General features: G+C 40.1%; 1 long non-coding RNA gene across 2 annotated transcripts in view; it reads left to right on the forward strand.

Annotated features, from left to right (window-relative positions):
* LOC148162670 (uncharacterized) overlaps nucleotides 1–21189 on the forward strand; it is a 139581-nt gene extending 118392 nt beyond the window's left edge. For both annotated transcript variants that reach the window (XR_015766639.1, XR_015766638.1), the window contains one exon: nucleotides 21036–21189. This is a non-coding gene — a long non-coding RNA (uncharacterized LOC148162670). The remainder of the gene's footprint in view (nucleotides 1–21035) is intronic.
* The last annotated feature ends 940 nt before the right edge of the window (nucleotides 21190–22129 follow it).

Consider the following 22129-nt stretch of genomic DNA (forward strand, 5'->3'; position numbering starts at 1 on the left):
TGGTTGGACTTCATATTGGAGGTTTAAATACTGAAGGATGAATAGTTTTCCAGGGGGAGAAGAGAACTCCAGGAAAAGGAAAAGCATAATGCCTAACTCTAAGGCATTTGAATTCAGCAGTATCATTTTTACTAATATCCTCATGGAAGAGGGTTAGAAGACTCATTTATTAAATGACTAGCATCTGTCCATATGAACTATCAATTTCTGGAGAGAAATGGCCTTACTCTGGGTCTTGTGTGCTCGCCTCTCCCCTCCCACTGACTTTCAGCTCCCTGTCTCTCACTGTTGGAATGTCCCAACAAGGGGCCTATCACTGTTCCAGCTCAACCCTCTCTCAACGTAATCATCAAACACTTTCTCCATCTTACTCAGAAAATAGCTGAGGCCCTTTGAGGGCAGCAAGAGCACAGCTCACAGTGGAGGAAATGCCCAGAGCAGGGGTGAGAACTGGGTGAAAGCCTCCATGTCACCACAGTGTTTCTCCCTTTCCTCTTCCTTGAGACTTCTGTATGTGGCTGGGGAAATCCAGCGCAGTCATCTCTGAAGACTTTTGAATTAAAGCTTGATCTTCCACTATGGTTGCTTTTGGTGAAGAGAGTTGGCTGAAGCAACGGTCCCCACCCACAACCAACACTCATATGTTCATCTACTCAAACTCTCCAAAATGTTCTATCCTCTCAGAGGAAAATATACCATCCCTGTAAGCCCCAAAATTAGTCAGAATGACAGACTCAGCCTTCAGAAGGGTGTTTACATGGAACACTTAATGTCTGGTATAGTCTTTCCATGAGGTCCCCTGGCTAGTCACCAGTCACCTATTAAAGATTATCATCCCATCAGCTTACTTTCCCCTCCCTCACCCCCTGAGTATTCACAAGGAGACAGGCAGGTCTGGCTCAACCCCTTACCAGGTCACTTAAAACAGATTTATCAAAAAGCTTAACTTGCAGAATACAATCAATAGCAGGTATTAAATCAGCAGATGGATTGTGAAAGCTGAAAATTCCCTGTGGTGCCAAAGTCCCATGTTTTGAATGTCCTCCACCTCTCTCGTGGCTGATGATGAGATTAGGAATCTTTCTGCAGGGGCTTCTGTCTATGGCCTCCTCTCCTGTCTTCTGATCCATTTGTGCCTCTGGCTCTGGCCTTGGACTTTAGCCGTGGGCTCCACTCCTAGTTCTGCCATCTCAGGCACATTCTCAGTTGAGCATTCAGCAACTTAAAATTTTTGAGATCTACAGCCTACATGCAGAACACTCAAACTCTTAACTGATAGGAAGTCCAAAATCTGTATTGAACTTCCCTCAGTGTGGTTGTCTTTTTCTTTTTCTTCTTCTTGACTCTGGCTATCATGTGGTTTGTTGTGTTTTTTTTTTTTTCCCCAGGAGTGCAACAGACTTTAGGGTTGGTGCCCTTAGAGGATTCTCCTCTATCCCTTCTTCCTATTGACTCACAGAACTCCATCCCTACCCAATGATGAGAGCTCTAGCAGGCTGAATAGTGGCACCCTATTCACTGGAACCTAAAGATGTTGCCTTATTTGGAAAAAGGGCCTTTGTAGATGTGATTAAGTTAAGGATTAGAAGATTATCCTGGATTGTTTGGGTGGGCTCTAAATGCAATCACAAGTGTCCTCCGAAGAGAGAGGCAGGGCGAGTTTTGACAGAGAGAGCAAAGAAGGTGTTAGGGAGTTGGAACACAGAGATTTGAAGATGCTGGCCTTGAAGATTAGAGTGACACAGCCATAAAACCAGGAATGTTGAAAGTCATTCAAAAGCGGGAAGAGGCAAGGGACAGATTCTCCAATAAGAGCCCTCGCCTAGAAGGAGAGTGGACTTGCTCACACCTTGACTTTAGCTCAGTGATTTATGCCTTCTTTTAGACTTTTCTGTATTTCATTTAAAGATATATACAAACATATTAAAAGTTTACTCAAAGAGGGATGCCTGGGTGGTTCAGTTGGTTAAACGTCTGCCTTCGGCTTGGGTCATGATCCCAGGTTCCTTTAATCAAGTCCCACATCAGGCTCCCTGCTTGGCAGGGAGTCTGCTTCTCCCTCTGCCTTCTGCTCCCCCTGCTTGTGTGCTCTCTCTCTGACAAATAAATAAATAAAACCATAAAAAATGTTTACTTAAACAATGAAATGATTTTTATTGCATGCAAAGTAAAAGTAAAATACTTCTGTATTATTTAAAACTTTATAGTGAGAATACATTTAGTTATTACTTATAGAACTTTTAAAAACAGATTGCCAGGGCACCTGGGTGGCTCAGTCGTTAAGCGTCTGCCTTCTGCTCAGGTCATGATCCCAGGGTCCTGGGATCAAGCCCCGCATCGGGTTCCCTGCTCGGCAGGAAGCCTGCTTCTCCCTCTCCCACTCCCCCTACTTGTGTTCCCTCTCTCGCTGTGTCTCTCTCTGTCAAATAAATAAATAAAAAATCTTTTTAAAAAAATAAAATAAAAACAGATTGCCAGGACCACCGTTGTGCTTCACTGTTCTCTGCTGAGGACAAAACTCTAGCTGGAGCAGTGAGACTAAATGCACGGGGGTCAGACAGGTCAAACATGAATATCTGAAATTCTCTCTGTCAGACCTTTAAAGTTTAGTTTAATTTAAAATATGTAACTATTAAAAAATAAAATATATTGGGTGCCTGGGTGGCTCAGTTGGTTAAGCGACTGCCTTCGGCTCAGGTCATGATCCTGGAGTCCCGGGATCGAGTCCCACATCGGGCTCCCTGCTCAGCAGGGAGTCTGCTTCTCCCTCTGACCCTCTTCCCTCTTGAGGTTTCTATCTCTCATTCTCTCTCTGAAATAAATAAATAAAATCTTAAAAAAAAAATAAAAAATAAAATATATAACTCTATTAAAAAACGTTGCCAGGATGTAGACTAAAATATCAAAAGCAATTAATCTCTGGATGATAGGGTTCTCAATGACTTATTTCCTTCTGTACAATTTTTCTCCATTTTCTAAGTTCATAACAATGTACAGCTAACACTTATAAAATTAAAAAAATTATAAAGAAAAAAATCTTGTTGTAGATCACTTACTGACATTGAAAAAATTCCACAAATATACATTAGTCAGTAGAAAGAAAAAGCTACAAAACAGTGTAAATATCATGGCGATTTTTATTTTAAAACATGCAAATACATAGTCAGAAACAGTAAAAGTGCATACATCAAAATTATCTTTGATACAATTATGGCTAATTTTTGTTTTATATTGTGTTTTTTGTGTCTTCAAATATTCTGCATTAGTTATTTATGGATTTTATAATGAAATAAAATTATTATTAAATAAGAAAAGTTAGGAGTACATAAATGCTAGAATAAAAGATCTGTTGGGCCAGAACACATAGACCTTCATATAAGAATATCAGATGGTGGGTGCCTGGGTGGCTCAGTTGTTGAGCATCTGCCTTCAGCTCAGGTCATGATCCCAGGGTCCTGGGATCGAGTCCCGCATTGGGCTCCCTGCTTGGCGGGAAGCCTGCTTCTCCCTCTCCCACGCTCCCTGCTTGTGTTCCCTCTCTCACTGTCTCTCTCTCTCTCTGTTAAAAAATCTTAAAAAAAAAAAAAAAAGAATATCAGATGGCATGCTAGATTAATAATGTAGCTCCTATAACTGGACCATAGAAGACAATTTTAAAAAATGCTCTCTGCCAAGATGTCCATCGACAGATGAATGGATAAAGAAGATGTAGTATATATACACAATGGAATATTATGCAGCCATAAAAAGGAATGAGATCTCGCCATTTGCAATGACATGGATGGAACTGGAGGGTGTTATGCTGAGTGAAATAAATCAATCAGAGAAAGACATGTATCATATGACCTCACTGATATGAGGAATTCTTAATCTCAGGAAATAAACTGAGGGTTGCTGGAGTGGTGGGGGGTGGGAGGGATGGGGTGGATGGGTGATAGACATTGGGGAGGGTATGTGCTATGGTGAGCGCTGTGAATTGTACAAGACTGATGAATCACAGATCTGTACTTCTGAAACAAATAATACAATATATGTTAAGAAAAAAAAAGAATCAGAAGATAGCAGGAGGGGAAGAATGAAGGGGAGTAAGTCGGAGGGGGAGACGAACCATGAGAGACGATGGACTCTGAAAAACAAACTGAGGGTTCTAGAGGGGAGGGTGGTGGGGGGATGGGTTAGCCTGGTGATGGGTATTAAAGAGGGCGCATTCTGCGTGGAGCACTGGGTGTTATGCACAAACAATGAAGCATGGAACACTACATCAAAAACTAATGATGTAATGTATGGTGATTAACATAACAATAAAAAATTTATAAAAAAATTAAAAAATGCTCTCTGAATGTATGAGGAAAAAATAAGGTTAAAATTGTGCCATTCTGACATACACACAAGCTAGGGTAAGTCCAACACCTGTGTAGGCTGCCTGCCTTCCCAGAGATCTGCACCTAAACACCACTGTGAACTAGTGAAATAAGAAATTACGGTATTGTCATCTCTCTTCCGTAAGTCATTCACAGGTCTCCTTTATAAATCCTGTAGGTTAAACACCTCTCCAGGGTCCTAGATTCATGCTGTCACTTTTGGCATTTCCAGCTCCTCACTCCTAAATTAAGTGAGGGCCAAGTTCTTCATTTTAGAGAAGGTGTGTACCTCACAGTTGGCTTTGCATTTCTTCACATTCCAGGCTTTTGCTGACGAGACTATTTTGGTCCCAGAAGTGAATCATGGCCAAGAGCAGGTTCTCCCTCACCATGAGGGATGGAGCTGCACCACTGTGCAGTTAGGTGCCTTGGTATTCTCAGCCTTTCAAGGATACCTTCTCTGGTGTCAGAAATAGCCCTCTATCTCTGCCTATTGGTAAGCAGTAGCTGAAGCATTGAGCAAGAACTCTCTCAGCAAGAATGCTGCCTATTGAGATCCTGCCTCCTAAGTCCTAGTGACCTATGTGACCTATGTAAGCACACCAGATGCAGATCTTATACAGTTACGTAGAAACAATCTGACCAGATCCTGAATCATGCACGTAGCTATTACAGGCTTCTCACCAGACACATGTACAAAGGACACTGGGGCATTCCGCCCATTATCTTTATTGCCAGCTCATGCTGGCTCCAAATCCTATCGAGCTGGACGATATGGACTCCCCAGTGATATTTTTGCCCTTCTGACTCAGAATGTCCCAGACACCAAACATAAGGGAGAGAAAAGTGAAAAGATAAGTACATTACAAGATCTAAACAAAGCTAAGGATCCCCAGAGATGATTGATGGGGAAAATATTTTCTCAGCCCACTTCCATTTATAATGACTTTCTCCCTCCAACAGAATCTCCTGCAGAATCACTGTTTCTATAAAATCTCCATTTTGTTCTAGATTCACATCAGAGTTCCTTTTTCTTTGGAATTAAGGATAGAAACCTTGAGCTCCCCCTGGAGGTAAGAGTATGCTAGTAAGTCTCCTTGGCCTCGCTCTTGACTCATCCACCCAGTCATCTTTTTTTTTTTAAGATTTTTTATTTATTTATTTGAGAGAGCGAGAATGAGAGAGAGAGCACATGAGAGGGGGGAGGGTCAGAGGGCGAAGCAGACTCCCCGCTGTGCAGGGAGCCCGATGCGGGACTCAATCCCGGGACTCCAGGATCATGACCCGAGCCGAAGGCAGTTGCTCCAAAGGCAGTCGCTTAACCAACTGAGCCACCCAGGCGCCCCAGTCATCTTTTTTTTTAATGTTTCCATCTTGTCTCACATTTTTCTCTTTTAATACAAGCGCTCTGTTAGTCATATGATTCTACGTGACATCTCTCCAACATGTTCCTTTCCTCTTTATCCTCATTATTACTCTTCATCCTACCTAGAATTCTTTTCCTACCCTAGTCCCTCGTCTCCTTGTGAAAATCTTTTCCCTTCATTAAAAGCCCAAGTCCCAGGTCAGCTTCCCCACACCCACCTCTGAAATCCTGTAGAACTTGTTTACAAAGCCTTTATGTATGCTCCTTTGTATTTTGGTTATCTCTACATTGCTTATCTTATTCTATTCAACCAAATGCCTACCATAGTGTCAAGGTCTAGTGTGCAGTAGATAATCGGTTGATAAATGTTGAATTAAATTGTTGAAGGATGATTTCAAACAACCCATTTCCAAAGAACAGAGATAACCACACTGTTGAAAAAGAAAGGACAAAAAGAAAAACAGGACTGGAAGAGAAAGGTCATGAGAATCTCAGCCATGCTGTAGAAAGAACACTGGATGAAGGATCAGGAACCTGGGCTCAAGTCCCACATGGCTGTTAATGACCTAAATGACCAGGAAACTACTCTGTAGAGAATCAAGGCAGTAGGTTACGTCTCAAGTTTGTCACCACGATGAAATTGTATGACCATCTCCCCATTTAGGCTCCTGATCGCTGACTAAACAAGATAGCATTCAGACTGCACCTTCCACAGAGCCTAGCGTGAGATGTGTGCTAATACATGTTAGTTCCTCTTTTCCTCACACACAATGGAAACATTCTGCAACATTCTCAATTTTAAGTAAGGTTTGCCTTCTTTATCCATTGAAAACAGACACACACAGGAATATTTGCCTGGTGATATGACAATAGAGAACTGTACAACTTCAGCTCAGGTCATGATCCCAGAGTCCTGGGATCGAGTCCCTCATCGGGCTCCCTGCTCCTTGGGAGCCTGCTTCTCCCTCTCTCTCTCTCTCTCTCTGTCTCTCATGAATAAATAAAAATAAAATCTTTAAAAAAAAAGACTTGTTTAATCAAAAGTACTGCAGAAACATTTGTTTTCCCCTCTAGATGTGTACCTTATGGAAGAACTTTTCGGTGGCTGGTTCTCTCCATGGGCTGAACATGTTTTCTTGACATTTTTTCCTCTAGCCCTTGCCATGTGCCATTTTAGGTAGAAGCTTCCAGTCCAGCAACTAAAAGGAAAGAGCTATGCCAAAAGAAACTCTTAGTCAACTACATCATGGTCTGGGAAGATGTGGAAATCATTTGACAAAGATAGTTCTACGTGGTAAGCAAGAAAGAAGAAGGGTAACACTTGGAAGACAATGAAAAAAGGGAAAGAATTTAAATAAGTTATGCCAGGAAAATACACAGATTCCAAGGAATTGAACTAAAGATTCTAGAACCTAGGACAGTTGCAGATGTTTAGATAATATGTGTAGCAACAACTCACCTCATTAGAGAAATGAGGACTTCTACCTATGGGACTTTGAGTTCACTGAAGTTTAATTCTTTGTATTTTTAGAAAGTGGATTTAATTTCACTATTTTATTATGATGTTTTCCTGACTTAGTTAAGAGAATTCCCAACTGCCCTCAGTCTCTGCAAATATGTGTTCTTTTACTCCTCTGTGTCTTTATGGGTGCTCACTCCTCCTGCCCTCCCCTCTCTTCCTCACCCTTCAAAACCTATTTTAAATCTCTATGACTCCACTCAGCAAAGTGAGTTGCTCCCACTGCCATCCAATAGTCTTGGCTCATAGCTCTATTAATAATTTTTGCAATCACTGGGGCCCTAGCTGGGTGGATGCCAGGTGCACCCAGTTGGGGGTCCACCTGGGAAGTGAGGAGGAAACTGATTAGGAGAGCAGTACTGTGCTCAATTATGAGAAGTTAGGAGCCTTTTTTTACTGAGTGTCTAATTCTGTTATCTGTTTTTAAAAAAAGAAGCCTTATGAAATGTTTTCTTCTGATGCTGTTCTGGGTATATTCTGAGAGGCTCTTAATAGAAGCCAAATGGGGAGGGGGGGGACTAGAGGAGGAGTGTGCTGAAAGAGGAGGGCAAAGAAAAAGAATCCTCAGTCTCAGAAGACTTTGCAAGAGGCAAGGTCTAAGTTTGCCCACTCCTACACCTTCACTTAGTTCTCCTCCTACAGGTTTTTAGATTTCAGCTTCCTTAGGAAAGCGTGTCATGCTTTTTCTGATGAGAACAAACAGAGCATCTTATACCTCTCACAGCATTTACCACAGTTGTAAATCTCTATGTGTATGTGATTCTTTGATGGATGTCTGTTTTTATCACTAGGCTCCTAAGAGTAGGGACTCATATCTGGTTTTGCTCACCACTATCCCCTAGGTCCCAGCATAGGCCTGGCACATAACAGGATTTTAATATTTGTGGAGCAAATGAATAATGTTGCATGAGAGGCAATGGGGAGAGGGAATTGACATACAGATTTAAAGGGACCATTTAAAGTAACTTAGCAGTGCTGCTAACAATCAGCATGATGTGATCAATATAACGATCAAGGGCGTTAGAGGTTTTTTTCCTCCTGACATCATATATCTGATTTCTTTTCCAACACTACCTCCCTAATTCTACGACACCAGTTGGGTGACCAACAATTCAATTCAATTCAGTTCCGGCACTATTTCATTGGCATTAATATCAGATCTCTTAAGTTAAAGGGCTCAGCCCCCACGAAACTGCCTCCACTTCTAGATGCTCATTACAAGTCCCAGGCCACCCGTGCTTTGGATCCACCAGATACAAATTGAGGATTCCCATGACCCTCTCCTCAGGTTGGACGTTTTGCTAAAATGGCTCACAGGACTTAAGAAGGCACGTTACTTAAATTCACCGGTTTACTATAAAGGATACAAATGAACAGCTAGCTGAGGAGGTACATAGCATGAGGTCTGGAAAGGTCCCAAGCGCAGGAGCTTCTGTCCCTATGTAGTTTGGATGTGCCCTGCTCCCAGCACTTAGAAATGTTTGCCAGCCTGGACACTCTCCAGACCTCGTTGTTGATGGGTTTTTGTTTTGTTTAAAGATTTTATTTATTTATTTAACAGAGACACAGCGAGAGAGGGAACACAAGCAGGGGGAGTGGGAGAGGGAGAAGCAGGCTTCCCGCTGAGTGGGGAGCCCGATGTGGGACTCCATCCCAGGACCCTGGGACCATGACCTGAGCCAAAGGCAGACGCTTAAGGACTGAGCCACTCAGGGGCCCCTGTTGATGGGTTTTTATGGAGGTTTCATTACGTAGGCACAATTGACTAAATCACCATGTGTTGGTGATTAAACTTAATCTCCAGCTCCTTTCCCTTCTCAGGAGGTGGGGCTGAAATTTCCAAGCTTTCAAGGAAGACTTGGTCTTTCCCGCTTCCTGCCCCCTTGCTAAAGCTATCTAGAGGCTCGCCAAGACTGGCCTCTTTAAAAGATGCTCCTATCACCCTTATCCCAAGAAATTCCAAGGGTTTTAGGAGCTCTGTGCCAGGAATGAACAAAACCAAAGATCCTTCTGTGATACCACAGGGTAGGAATGAATTTAAGGATGTAAATGTAAGGGTATATACAGTTAATGAGTAGATTGTAATGATGATATTAACCAAGGTTTCAAAGGTAATAATAAGTCATTAGGTTACCCTTGCGTTTCATCTCAATTTATTTCTCACTAACTTCTTACATAGGCAAATTAATGCCATCAGTATATTTTTCACTTAGTAATTATAGCGCTCCCTTCCCCACTTTATGTAAGCCCAATACCATCTTACTCTGAGTCATTTATTTGATAATCAGATGTTACAGACACGAGAATGTGTGGCTGAATTAAATATTCTGGCACTGTGTTTTCCCAGAAGAGAGAAGTGGATGCCTTTTAACAACCCTGGGCCCCACACAAAACTTAAGAGTTTAGACCCGAACTTTCTTTGTTTCTCCTATTCTCCAACACTTAGCATATCAAAAAAAAAAAAAAACAAAAAACAAAAAACACTTTCCAGCACAAACTATAAATAAGTTGATCATTTAAGGTAATAAATCAGACCTGGTCAATCTACATACCACCACTGACAAAATGGTTGCTGACAGGGTAACAGAAAGCAAATCATATACAATCTATTGATGGAGACCTTCAATCGTTCATCCCCTCGAGTATTTGTTGTAAGCCTTCTGCATGCCTGACACTAGGTAGACAGGAGACCTCCATGAGGAAGTGAAAGAGGTCGATAGGATCTGAATAAAACTCAACACACAACCTGCCCTCAAGAAGTTCCCAATCTTGGGCACCTGGGTGGTTCAGTCGTTGAACATCTGCCTTTGGCTCAGGTCATGATCCCAGGGTCCTGGGATCGAGTCCCGCATCGGGCTACCTGCTTGGCGGGAGGCCTGCTTCTCTCTTTCCCACTCCCCCTGCTTGTGTTCCTGCTCTCGCTGTCTCTCTCTGTCAAATAAATAAATAAAATCTTAAAAAAAAAAAAGAAGTTCCCAATCTTGTTCGAACAAAAGATCATAGAACAAATTTTAGAACAAAATCTACAATTGGAGACTAAGATAAAGGAAGCATTCTACAGAAATGTGGGGAAAAGTGCAACCAAATCAGACTGGGGGATGAGGGAAGGTTTCCCGGGAAGCTAAATTTTGAAGGATGAGCTAAGAGAAAAGGATGAATTAGGAAGAAGAGGGTATTTTAAGCAAAAGGAAACATATGTATGAGAAAGCTCACAGCCTAATCAGTAAACTACAAGTAATTCACTGCAGGTCTTAACTCAAATACTTTCTACTTATGAACATTCATAAATACAAAGCTCTGCATCCAAGCCAAGGCACATCAACTCTTTCAGACACGCCAGGAGTGAGTGGTCAGGAGAGGTAATTTCAGTCTGGTCACTTGATCATTGGGTTATTCCTTAATCCATTTAATTATTCCATTGGGTTATTCTTTAATCCATTAAATTAATTCCTTAACTTGCAGGGTGGCAAACTCAAATACCTACCATGAGTACAGCTGACTGGGTAGAACCTGAGGTGAACGGGAGTGTGAGGTATGAGGTGAGCCGAGTCCAGCTATGGGGATTAGCAGCTAGGGGGATTAGCAGCCCCAGGCACCCGCTGATTTTCCTTTGTCAGAATATGGCCTCAGGGCTGCAGTGCCTTTGCTCTCTCAAGGCAAACAAGAGACCTCCTTCAATTTTGAAATGTTGAGAACTAGTTCAAAGTTTTTAAAATGTATGCAGGCCAAACATTTGACCTTGACCTTCTCAGGTGGTTATATCCAATAGGCAGTATAATATGTAGATCTAAAGCTTAACGAGAATGCTACACACCAATAACAGACATCAACATATATTTAATAGTTGAAGCTATGGGAATAGAATAGGTCACCTGAGTGTTACATATTCACATACAACAAAAGGAAGGTATGGAAGAACCCTAAGAAAAAGGGGCAGATAAGTAATAGGTGGAGGAAAAGGAGCCAAGCAAAGAAGAAAAGTCCTTTCATGAACATTCGAAAATTGAATAAACTGGCACAACAGGGATTCAAGTAATTTCATTTTATTTGAAACTCAAGCTATTTAAGGCAGATATTATCAGAGTTCCATATTATCTGTAACTTAAGCTCATTTAGATGACCAACACAAGATTTCACAGTTTTTAAATAGCAGAGCTAGGACTTTAACGCTAGTCTTCCCCAAATTCCACAGATCTTCATTCCACCATGCTGGTTCCAAATTTCTTATGATTCGCAGACTAGCAAAGCCAGGAAAGCAGAAGTAGGAAAGAAATGATACTAGTACAATCAACCTCTCGCAACTCTCCCTATTCCTATGCTTTTGACACAGTAGAAAACTCAGGCTCAGAGAAGTTTTAAAAACCCATCACCTTAAAACTCCAGTCTTTATTAACACTTACCTAAAACCCCAATCCCATCCTTTAGTATTCACAGGAAAGAGACATTAACTCTTTGTTTGCATAAAGGTACATGCACCCAGGACTTTCATAATAAAGGCATCAGATGGGGTGCCTGGGTGGCTCTGTTGGTTAAGTGTCTGCCTTCAGCTCAGGTCATGATCTCAGCGTCCTGAGATCCAGCCCCACATTGGGCTCCCTGCTCGGTGGGAAGCCTGCTTCTCCCTCTTCCTCTGCTGCTCCCCCTGCTTGTGCTCTTTCCCTCACACACTCTCTCTCCCAAATAAATAAATAAAATCTTTAAATAAATAAAGGCATCAGAAACTAAATAGTATCTTTTCTGTACTATAATCATTAGAGAGAAAACTATGGGACTTCTTAAGGCCTTGCTGTACCCGGCATAATGTTCTTTATTTTATGCAAATATACTGGCTGTGACAGAGATTCCATGTGGTTTTCAGGAGCATGATGTGAGTGAGTGTTAGAGATAAGTAGATATTGGCAAAACATTTCTTATAGTGGATGTTGGCAAAACATTATTATTATGGGTCTGCAAAAGCTTGGAAAATTTTTCACTATAATCCATCTTGTGATAGTGAAAACTGTTTTACTGGAATTTGACCTGAAAGTATAGAACTTGGTCACCAAGTTTCAACACCAGTCTTGTTGAAAGAGTACATTTCTCCTGCTGATATGAACAGGGATTTTTTAAAAACTTTAATATGTATACTATAAAACCGAGTTATACAAGTGTGTTGCAATTGAACAGATTCCAAACGCAGGTTTGAACACGATTATTTCAAGATCTCCTTACTTAGGTGGATTAGTGAGCCTGTGCAAGAGATCTCTGCCCAGAAGCTCCAACCTGTCAAAATGGTTTCAGTTGGTTCAATTCTCTTCTCACCGCAGGTAAAATCTCAATCCTTATGATAACTCCAGGAGCCTACTTTCTTCAAAGCCTCTAAAAAAGTCAATTAAATTAGGGTAGTAAGCAGAGATAGAATTGATTTCATTCATTCAGAAAATATTTATTGAGTGTGAAGGCCCTGGGGATAGCAAGATGAATCAGAAATGGATTCTGCCCACAAATTATCCAGCCTGGGGTGGGGTTGTGGCACAGCTAATTAGTGGAGTTAGGGCTAACATCACTGTTGAGAACTTGAAGTACATGTATTTTGTGTTGTTGATCTGTGGACTTTGAGGTATAGACCAAGAAACAGGTGGCATTTGGCAAAGTTAGCATTCTTTTTTTTTTTCCCCAAAGTTAGTGTCCTGGTATGAAAGTTGAAAAGCTTGGTTGGTATTTTCTCATTGTTGCCTGGAACCCCTGCTTTTCCTGCTCCCAGTGGACGGGTCTTCCCCTGCAATTCTGGCAACCTTTTTAGGATCTGGCCCCTAAATTTAGGATTACAGATCTTTTTTTTTTTTTTTAAGATTTTATTTATGTATTTGTCAGAGAGAGAGAGAGCACAAGCAGGGGGAGCTGCCCGTAGAGGGAGAAGCAGGCTCCCCACTGAGCAAGGAGCCTGATGCAGGACTCGATCCCAGGACCTTGGGAACATGACCTGAGCCGAAGGCAGACGCTTAATCCAACTGAGCCACCCAGGCATCCTGGGGTTATTGATCTTTTAGTCATCAATTAGTAACCCTACTCCACTGTGTGTTAACTTATACAGCTTTACCAGAGTGAATGTAAATTTGCATGAATGATTTAGTTTCTCTCCCCCTTCAGGAAACAATCACGGATGGATATAAACATGTATTTGCATAAATATGAAAAGATCAGAAATAATTTAAATGCTGAACAACTGAGGTGTGTATGGATATCCCTATGATGTATTACTATGGATCTGTTAAAAATCATGTTTTAAGAAAATATTCACCATATGCTGTTATAAAAATTGCTTACAAAACCATAACATTGTATCATTGCATTTTCCAAATATGTGTATATTCATGTTGTAGGTGCACAGAAAAGGACTAGAAGAATAGAAGACTCAAATATTGATAGTGGTTACCTCTGGGTGGTAGGATTATAAAAAAGTTTTCTTCTTTGTGGTTTTCTTGTATTTTCCAAATTATACAAAATGAACATGTGTTACTTTCATTATTCAAAACAAATTATTAGTCTAGCTCTTCCTATTCTGTAGCTTTTTTTGACAAAAAAGTTTTACCAAATTCCCCAAGGACTGGAACGGAAGGCTATTTTAGTGACACCAACTGTGCCAACTCAAAACCTTACTCACAGAACTTCTATCAAGAGGCAAAGAAAAGTGTCACTTCTATCAATAGGCAAAGAAAAGTGTTAGGGGTACACTCCTCAGGAACTGCAGGGAGTCTTCCTACATGTTTCTATGTTCAAGGGTTTTTAATTATGATATCCCTGGGGCCTCACAAACAATGCTAAAGTCTTCACCACCTCTCCCGGTATACCAGTTGGCCATGTGCAAATACACTCCTGATGGCCTTCGGTAGTATCCCAGAGTTTCTGAGAGAGGCCAGCAATATAGGCACTATTTGTTGTTGTTTTTAAGATTTTATTTATTTATTTATTTATTTACAGAGAGAGTATGAGCAGGGGGAGAGGCAGATGGAGAGGGAGAGGCAGACTCCCCGCTGAGCAAGAAGCCCAATGCCAGGCTCAATCCCAGGACCCCAGGATCATGACCTGAGCCAAAGGGAGAAACTTAACCGACTGAGCCACCCAGGCACCCCAACATAGGCACTATTTGGGACAGAACAGCATATTAGGTAGGAACACGGACCCTGGAGTCAGAACTTAGAATCTTAACACTAAAATTTACTAATCATATGGCCTGGAGTACATTACTTAATCTCTTTGTGACTCAATTTCCTCATCTGTCAATTAGATCATAATAATGTCTACCTTATCATGTTTTTATGATGATTAAAAAGGATAATGTATGTTAGGTACTAAGCACAATATCTGGCATGTAGTAATCAATAAATATAAGCTATTATATTACTAAGATAAATACAATACAGAGATAAAAATTAATGTTATGAGAGATCTAGAAAAGACACAACTACTTCTGGTTGAGAAGATTGCAAAAGGCTTTGTAGAAGGAGAAAATTTAGGTATTCTGAGAGGAGGGGTAAAGGCATTCAGGTGATGGCAGCATCAGAGCATACAGGTGAGGAAGCTGTAGAACACAGGTGTTGAACAGTTTTCCTGGAACATCACATATATGAAGAAGTCTTTAGGAGATACGAATAGCAGGTAAACAAGTTTAGACTTAGCTTATGGATAGTAAGGACATGTTTCATCTATTATAATTTTTTTAAAGATTATTTATTTATTTATTTATTTGTCAGAGAAGGAGCAAGAGAGAGCACAAGCAGGGGGAGCTGCAGGCAGAGGGAAAAGTAGGCTCCCCAATGAGCAAGAAGCCCAATGTGGAACTCAATCCCAGGGCCCTGGGATCATGAACTGAGCCAAAGGCAGACGTTTAACTGAGCCACCCAGGCGTGCCCATCTATTATAATTTTCATCCCAAAATAACTTCTGTAACATCACACAGGAATCCCTTTTTTTGTAATTCACCTGAGCATGGTACAAGTACCCCATTTGTCCATCTCATGACCTTCCACATTCTCTATTAAAACCAAGTTTTGAGGGGGTGCCTGGGTGGCTCAGTCGATTGAGCATCCAACTCTTGATTTCAGCTCAGGTCTTGATCTCAGGGTCCTGGGATCAAGCCCTGCGTCAGATGCCATGCTTAGGGTGGAGTTTGATTGAGATTCTCTCCCTCTGCCCTTCCCCCCACTCAAGTGCAAGTGTGCACTCTCTTTCTCTCTCTCCCAAATAAATAAATAAATAAATAAATAAATAAATAAATAAAATCTTTTTAAAAAAATAAGCTTTAGGGGTGCCAGGCTGACTCAGTCAGTAGAGCATGTGACTCTTTTTTTTTTTAAGATTTTATTTATTTAATTGACAGAGAGAGAGACAGAGAGAGAGGGAACACAAGCAGGGGGAGTGGGAGAGGGAGAAGCAGGCCTCCCGCTGAGCAGGGAGCCCGATGCGGGGCTCGATCCCAGGACTCCAGGATCATGATCCAAGCCGAAGGCAGTCGCTTAACCAACTGAGCCACCCAGGCGCCCCGAGCATGTGACTCTTGATCTTGGGATTATGAGTTCAAGCCCCATGTTGGGTGTAGAGATTGCTTAGAAAGTAAAATCATAAAGAAAACCCCACAAGTTTTAGCCATTGGTAAGTCAAAGAATCTCCTGGTCAAAGCATTCCTGGGGAAGGGAAGAAACTAGAAATAACAAAGTAAGGAAAGCATGATCTTTTATTTTTATAGCTCCATAGATACTTTAAGGCATCCGGGGATATGAAAGGAAGCAGGATTACACTTGATCCTGGTAAGATCATCTTTGGGATAAACATTTAAATGACAAAAGAAACATGAAGAAAAGAACAAAGTTCAGGACAAACAATAACTGATTTCAAGGTTTACTGTAAAGCTTCAGTAATGAAGACAATGCTGTATTGGTGAATGGATAGACATATGGACCCATGAAATAAAATAGAAAGCCCGGAAGAAGAACCATACATGGGTGGTCAGTTGATTTTTGATAAAAGTGCCAAAGCATTCAATGGGGAAAGGAAAGTCTTTCCAATAAATGGTGTTGGAACCACTGGATATATATATGGGAAAAAAAATCAACCCCCAGTCTTCATCTCACGTCATACGTAAAGATTAACTCAAAATGTCATATAGATCTAAATGTAAAAGCTAAAACAATAAAGCTTTTAGACGGAAACACAGGAGAAAAATCTTTGTGACCTCAGACAGAACCGAAAAAATAAATCATATTAAAGTTGATGATTTGAACTTCATCAAAACTAAAAAAACTTTTGCTACTTAAGAGACATTAAGAACATGAAAAAAACTGTTGTAGACTAGAGAAAACATTTTTTGTATATCAGCCAAAGGATTACAAAAGAAAGGGCAAACAAGTTTTTAAAAAATGGACTGAAGACTTGTACACACACTTCACCAAAGAAGATATATGGATAATCAATAAATGTTCAACATCATTAGTCTTTAGGGAAATTCACCTTAAAACCGTAGTAAGATACCACCACATACCTACCAAAATGGCTAAAATTAAAAAGACTGACAATATCAAGTGCTGGAAAGGATGTAAAACAAATAGAACTCTCATACATAGATGGTAGTAATAAAAATATGGTACAGTCACTTTGAAAATGGTTTGATAGTTTCTTATAAAGTTAAATATATACTTGCCATATAATCCAGAACTCCACTCCTAGGCAATTTACCCATAAGAAATTTAAAAATATGGGGCGCCTGGGTGGCTCAGTCGTTGAGTGTCTGCCTTCAGCCCGGGTTGTGATCCCAGGGTCCTGGGATCAAGCCCCGCATTGGGCGCCCTGCTCCGCGGGAGGCCTGCTTCTCCCTCTCCCACTCCCCCTACTTGTGTTCCCTCTCTCACTGTGTCTCACTCTGTCAAATAATTAAATAAAATCTTTAAAAAAAAAGGAAATTTAAAAATATGTCCATACAAAGACTTGTCCATGAATGTTCATAGCAGCCTTATTCATAATAGCCCCAAAATATAAACAACCCAATTGTCCATCAACAGGAAATGGATGAACAAATTATTACATATTCATTCAGTAAAATACTCAGCAATAAAAAGGAGCAAACCACATACTCATGCAAAAACATAGATGAATCTCAAGAAGAATCTATGTCCAAGAAGTGCATACTGTATGATTCCATTTATATAAAATTCTAGAAAATACAAACTAATCTATATTGACAAGAAGCAAGTCTGTTTACCTGGGTTGGAGGTGGAGAGGGGAAGATGCATGCAAAGGGGCACTAGGGAACTTTTGGGATGATGGAAGTGTTCTGTGTCTTGGTGGCAGGAGTTACACTGGTGTTGAAACTCACTGATCTGTATACTTTAAATGAATGCAGTTTATTGTATATAAATTATACCTCGATAAAGCATGAGAGATGCTAGGCATGCCAGGTGCAATGCTAAGGAGCGATAGAACACACAGATGATAAAATATTACTGTTCCCTAGGCTTCACAATTGAAAATGATGTGCATAATTTTCAATAAAGATAGAAGTTTGTTTTCTTTATGCTGCCCCCTCCTCATTCATCCATCCAACACATATTTAGCGAGCTTCTACTATGTGCCAGGCATTTGACTCCATGTTGAGAGTACAAAGACAGGCAAACGATCTTCACACGGTTCCTGACCTCACAGAGCCTTCAGTTTAGTGAGCGAGGTAGGTGGTAAGTCCAACTATAGTTTATGAGGATGACTTCTATGAGCAGAATATGATATGTCAGTGAAGTACATTTGCTTGGTGACCACTTCCTGTAGCAAGTAACATCTAAGTTCATATCTGAAGAGTGAGATTTAGTTAACCAAAATAAAGCTGTCACCCCAGAAATGCTCCCATTCAGAAGGGACACAGAATGGACGGTTGACATTCAATATGTTCATGTATACAAGCTTTGAATTAATGCTTCCGCAACTACTCAATTTTTCAAAAAGTTTTTCAAAATAGGGTTTTTAAAAATTTATCCATGCTATGGGTGCCTGGGTGGCTCAGTTGGTTAAGTGACTGCCTTCGGCTCGGGTCATGATCCTGGAGTCCTGGGATCGAGTCCCGCATCGGGATCCCTGCTGCTCAGCAGGGAATCTGCTTCTCCCTCTGACCCTCCCCGCTCTCATGTGCTCTCTCTCTCTCTCTCATTCTCGCTCTCTCACATAAATAAATAAAATCTTTAAAAAATAAATAAACAAATAAAAATTTATCCATGCTTTTAGTTTAATACCAAAAATACATATGTGTGTTTACCAAACCCTGGTAGTTTTATGACTGAAATCCTTCCCAATTTTGTATAGTATAACTTGTTATACTAATCAGAGTTTACATTTTAAACCTCATTTTAGGTAGTGTAATTATAGATTCACACATTATTTACTACAAAATAATCTGATATGATTAATTACACTGTCAAATCAGAAAAAAAAGGAATAGTCTACATATGAAATATAGTAAAAGGTAACCTTGTCAAATCTATTTCCTACTCTAAAAAAATTAACGAAGAGTGTTATACCTACCTTAGAGTGTTTGGAAAACTTTGGGATGGTTTGGCGGTTGGCACATTGATTGGGAGAGCTATTTGCAACTAGAGGTTAGGGTCAGGGGTGCTAAATGCCTTTCGATGGTTGGGACAACTGCCCACATACAAAAATTACTCTGACACCCAATGCTAGTAGCATCCCCATTGAGAAGTACCATTAGAAGGTCTCCAGTGGTCTTTCCAGCTATAAAAGTTTGGTGGATTTTATTCATTCATTTGAAAGGGCATTGCTTTAACAAGAAGACAAAATCAGCCAACTCAACATCTGTGATGATTAATTTTATGTATCAATCTGGCTGGGCTACTACGGTGCTCAGATATATGGTCAAACAAAATTCTGGTTGCTTGTGTAAGGGCGTTTTGGATGACATTAACATTTAAATCAGTGGACTTTGAATAAAGGAGATTGCCCACCATAATATGGGTGGGCCTCAACCAATCACTTGAAGGCCTGAATAGAACAAAAGATTTTCCTCTGCAAAGTGAGAGGGAATTCTGCCAACAGATAGCCTTTGAACTCAAACTGCAGACTTTAAACTTTCCAGTCTCCATAATTGAGTGAACCAATTCCTTAAGTCTCCCCCCACCCCTCTTTCTATCTCTCTCTATATTGGTTTTGTTTCTCTGGAGAACCTTGACTAATACAGTACCCTTATTCTTTTTCTTTTTTTAAGATTTTTATTAATGTATTTGAGAGAGAGAGAAAGATTGAGAGAACAAGTGGGAGGAGGGGCAGAGAGAGAAGCAGACTCACTGTGGAGCAGGTAGCCCGATGCAGGACTCGATCCCAGGATCCCTGGATCATGACCTGAGTTGAAGGCAGACGCTTAACTGACTGAGCCACCCGGGCACCCCTACAATATCCTTATTCATGGGCGTAAGATTTACAAAATGTAGAATGGAGTAACAAAGTTATCCATATTACCACATTTGCCATATTATCACATTTACCCTGGAGATGGATAGTCATGGTTTCATTAATGCACACCTCAAATCTCAAATCTCAAATATTTCAAGTATTTGAGTTTTAGAATGCCCCCGAGCTTTTCACTGAGCATCTTTCCTCTGCACATTTAAACTCGGGTGCACTTTAAAGAGCACTTTAGGCAACCCCCTCGGGTCCCCTCCCTCCTTGGGAGCTTTGTACCATCACTTTGCTATAGCTCAATAAATCTTGCTTTTGCTGCCCACCAAAAAAAATAAAATAAAATAAGAAGCACTTTAACCTCATGTGCACATAATCCCTATGTTTCTGATTCATTTACACTTAACTCATCAAAATCTCGTCTCGCAGTCTTCATTCTGAGCCTTCTGGATGCTTCAATTTAGCTCCATCAAGTCTTTGTTCTAAGAACCAGAAGTCACCTTTTGTTCTATTGAAGACATAAAATAGAGTAAGAACCCAAGTTGGAGTAAATTCAGAATGTACAATCTCTAATTTAGTTCCTATTCCTTTTTTAAATGCATTTATTTTTACTCATATTCATTTGGAAAAAACTGCTGTGTACCTTAAGCCTATTCAAAGTTCTCTCTCAGACACTTTTATATACATACATATCTTCAAACCAAAAACAGCAAGTAACTGTATATAAAGTATATTTGCATCAAGTATATTTCTTTCTGTGCCTTGGTTATATCTACGAAAGGCAGATTAGTGTCAAGGTCAGGGAAGCCAAGCATAACCTGTTTTAGAGGGGTTTTTCGTTTTGTTTTTTGTTTCCCTTTAAGTGCCTCGTGTTGTTTTGCAAAGTCCATGTAATTTAATCTATTTAATTATCCTTTCAACAGAAAAACATCCCTGATGTTGCCTTATTCCAACAAAAAACAGCACTATCTGATCCAACAAACTAATGCTCCTGAGAGATCATACAATAACAAACCAATATGAACACGGGAAAAAGGAAAACCAAATACTCACAAAGAGAATCAGAAATGCAGTTTTGCACTTCAAAGAGTCTAACCTCACATTTCTTTTAAACATCGGATCTCAGGACTGTAAGAGCTGACTTTAACTTGTAGATAGTAGTGAATTTCTTAAGCTTGATTAACAATTTTTCAGACAATTTAAAGGTTACAAATGTTAAAAACAAAAACAAAAACCACACTCTTCTTTCTCTGGCTTTGACAGCTGTTTTATTTCAGAATTGCACATTTATCTGTAATATTCCAGACTCTAAGATAATGACACTTAATTAACCTGGAAATAACTGTTGTCTATTTTTCAGAGAATTAAGCATACACCATGAACGACGCACCAGACAAAACTTGGTCTTCGAACAGCAGTGTACCTAATGCTTCAAATCAAAATTAGATAGACAGTTTTCTTTTTCAGGGAATGAATGAGAATTGGACTATTTAAAATAAATTTTTAATTTATCTGATCGCTTTTTAAATTAAAATAACCTTTTTCTCTTAACCTCAAAGTAATGTATGCTTACTACTGGAAATACAGAGAAGCGGAAAGAAAGAAATAAAGAATATTACTCGGGTCCATCTACCCAGGATAAACATGTTGACGACACAGTAGGAAGCCCTATGCTACAGGGTTGAAGAGCTCAGTACACTCTGCTAGGCCGTGTGTGTTCACTCCTAGCTCCACCACTCACCACCTCTGTGCTGAGCTAGTAATCTCATTTCTCCATCTCATCTCCCTCATCTGTAAAATAGAGGAGCAAGGATGTGAAGATTAAATGAAGTATATCGTGCAGTGTGTCTTGTGTACAGCAAGGCTTCGATGAATGTTAATTATCAGTTCAACTTTCTAGATTCTTTTTGTCTTGGTGTTTTCAAATAGGGACATCACTTTTGTTTTTTTTTAAGATTTTTATTTATTTATTTGAGAGAGTGCACGCACGAGCGGGGGAGGGGGGCAGAGAGAGAGGGAGAAGCAGACTCCCGCTGAGCAAGGAGCCCTGTGTGGGGCTCAATTCATGATCTGAGCCAAAGGCAGACACTTAACCAACTGAGCCACCGAGGTGCCTGGGACATTGCTGGTTTTGCTTTACATTCAAAAAGGGCACTGAGAGTCTCAGAAGCTAGTCTCTTATAATCACAATTATCTTTTTCTTCATACTTTTTTTTTTCAAAATTGTATAAGGGGAAAATTGCATATAAAATGATACTATTTTTAAAATCAAGGCTGGTGTTTTTAAAGCAAGAGCAATCTTTTATTTCAAAAATCAAAACTAATTTATCATTTAGCAATTTTCCATGCAATAATGTTTCAAGCTCTTCCACACATACTGTCTTATTTAATGCTCACACAAAACTCTTTTGAAAGAACAAGACATTAGAATTATCTCCATTTTTTGAGCTAACT

The sequence above is a fragment of the Eumetopias jubatus genome, unplaced genomic scaffold (assembly GCF_037043125.1).
Source record: "Eumetopias jubatus isolate StellerSeaLion01/CBP00866 unplaced genomic scaffold, mEumJub1_p1.0 scaffold_13, whole genome shotgun sequence".
In the NCBI taxonomy this organism is placed as follows: domain Eukaryota; kingdom Metazoa; phylum Chordata; class Mammalia; order Carnivora; family Otariidae; genus Eumetopias; species Eumetopias jubatus.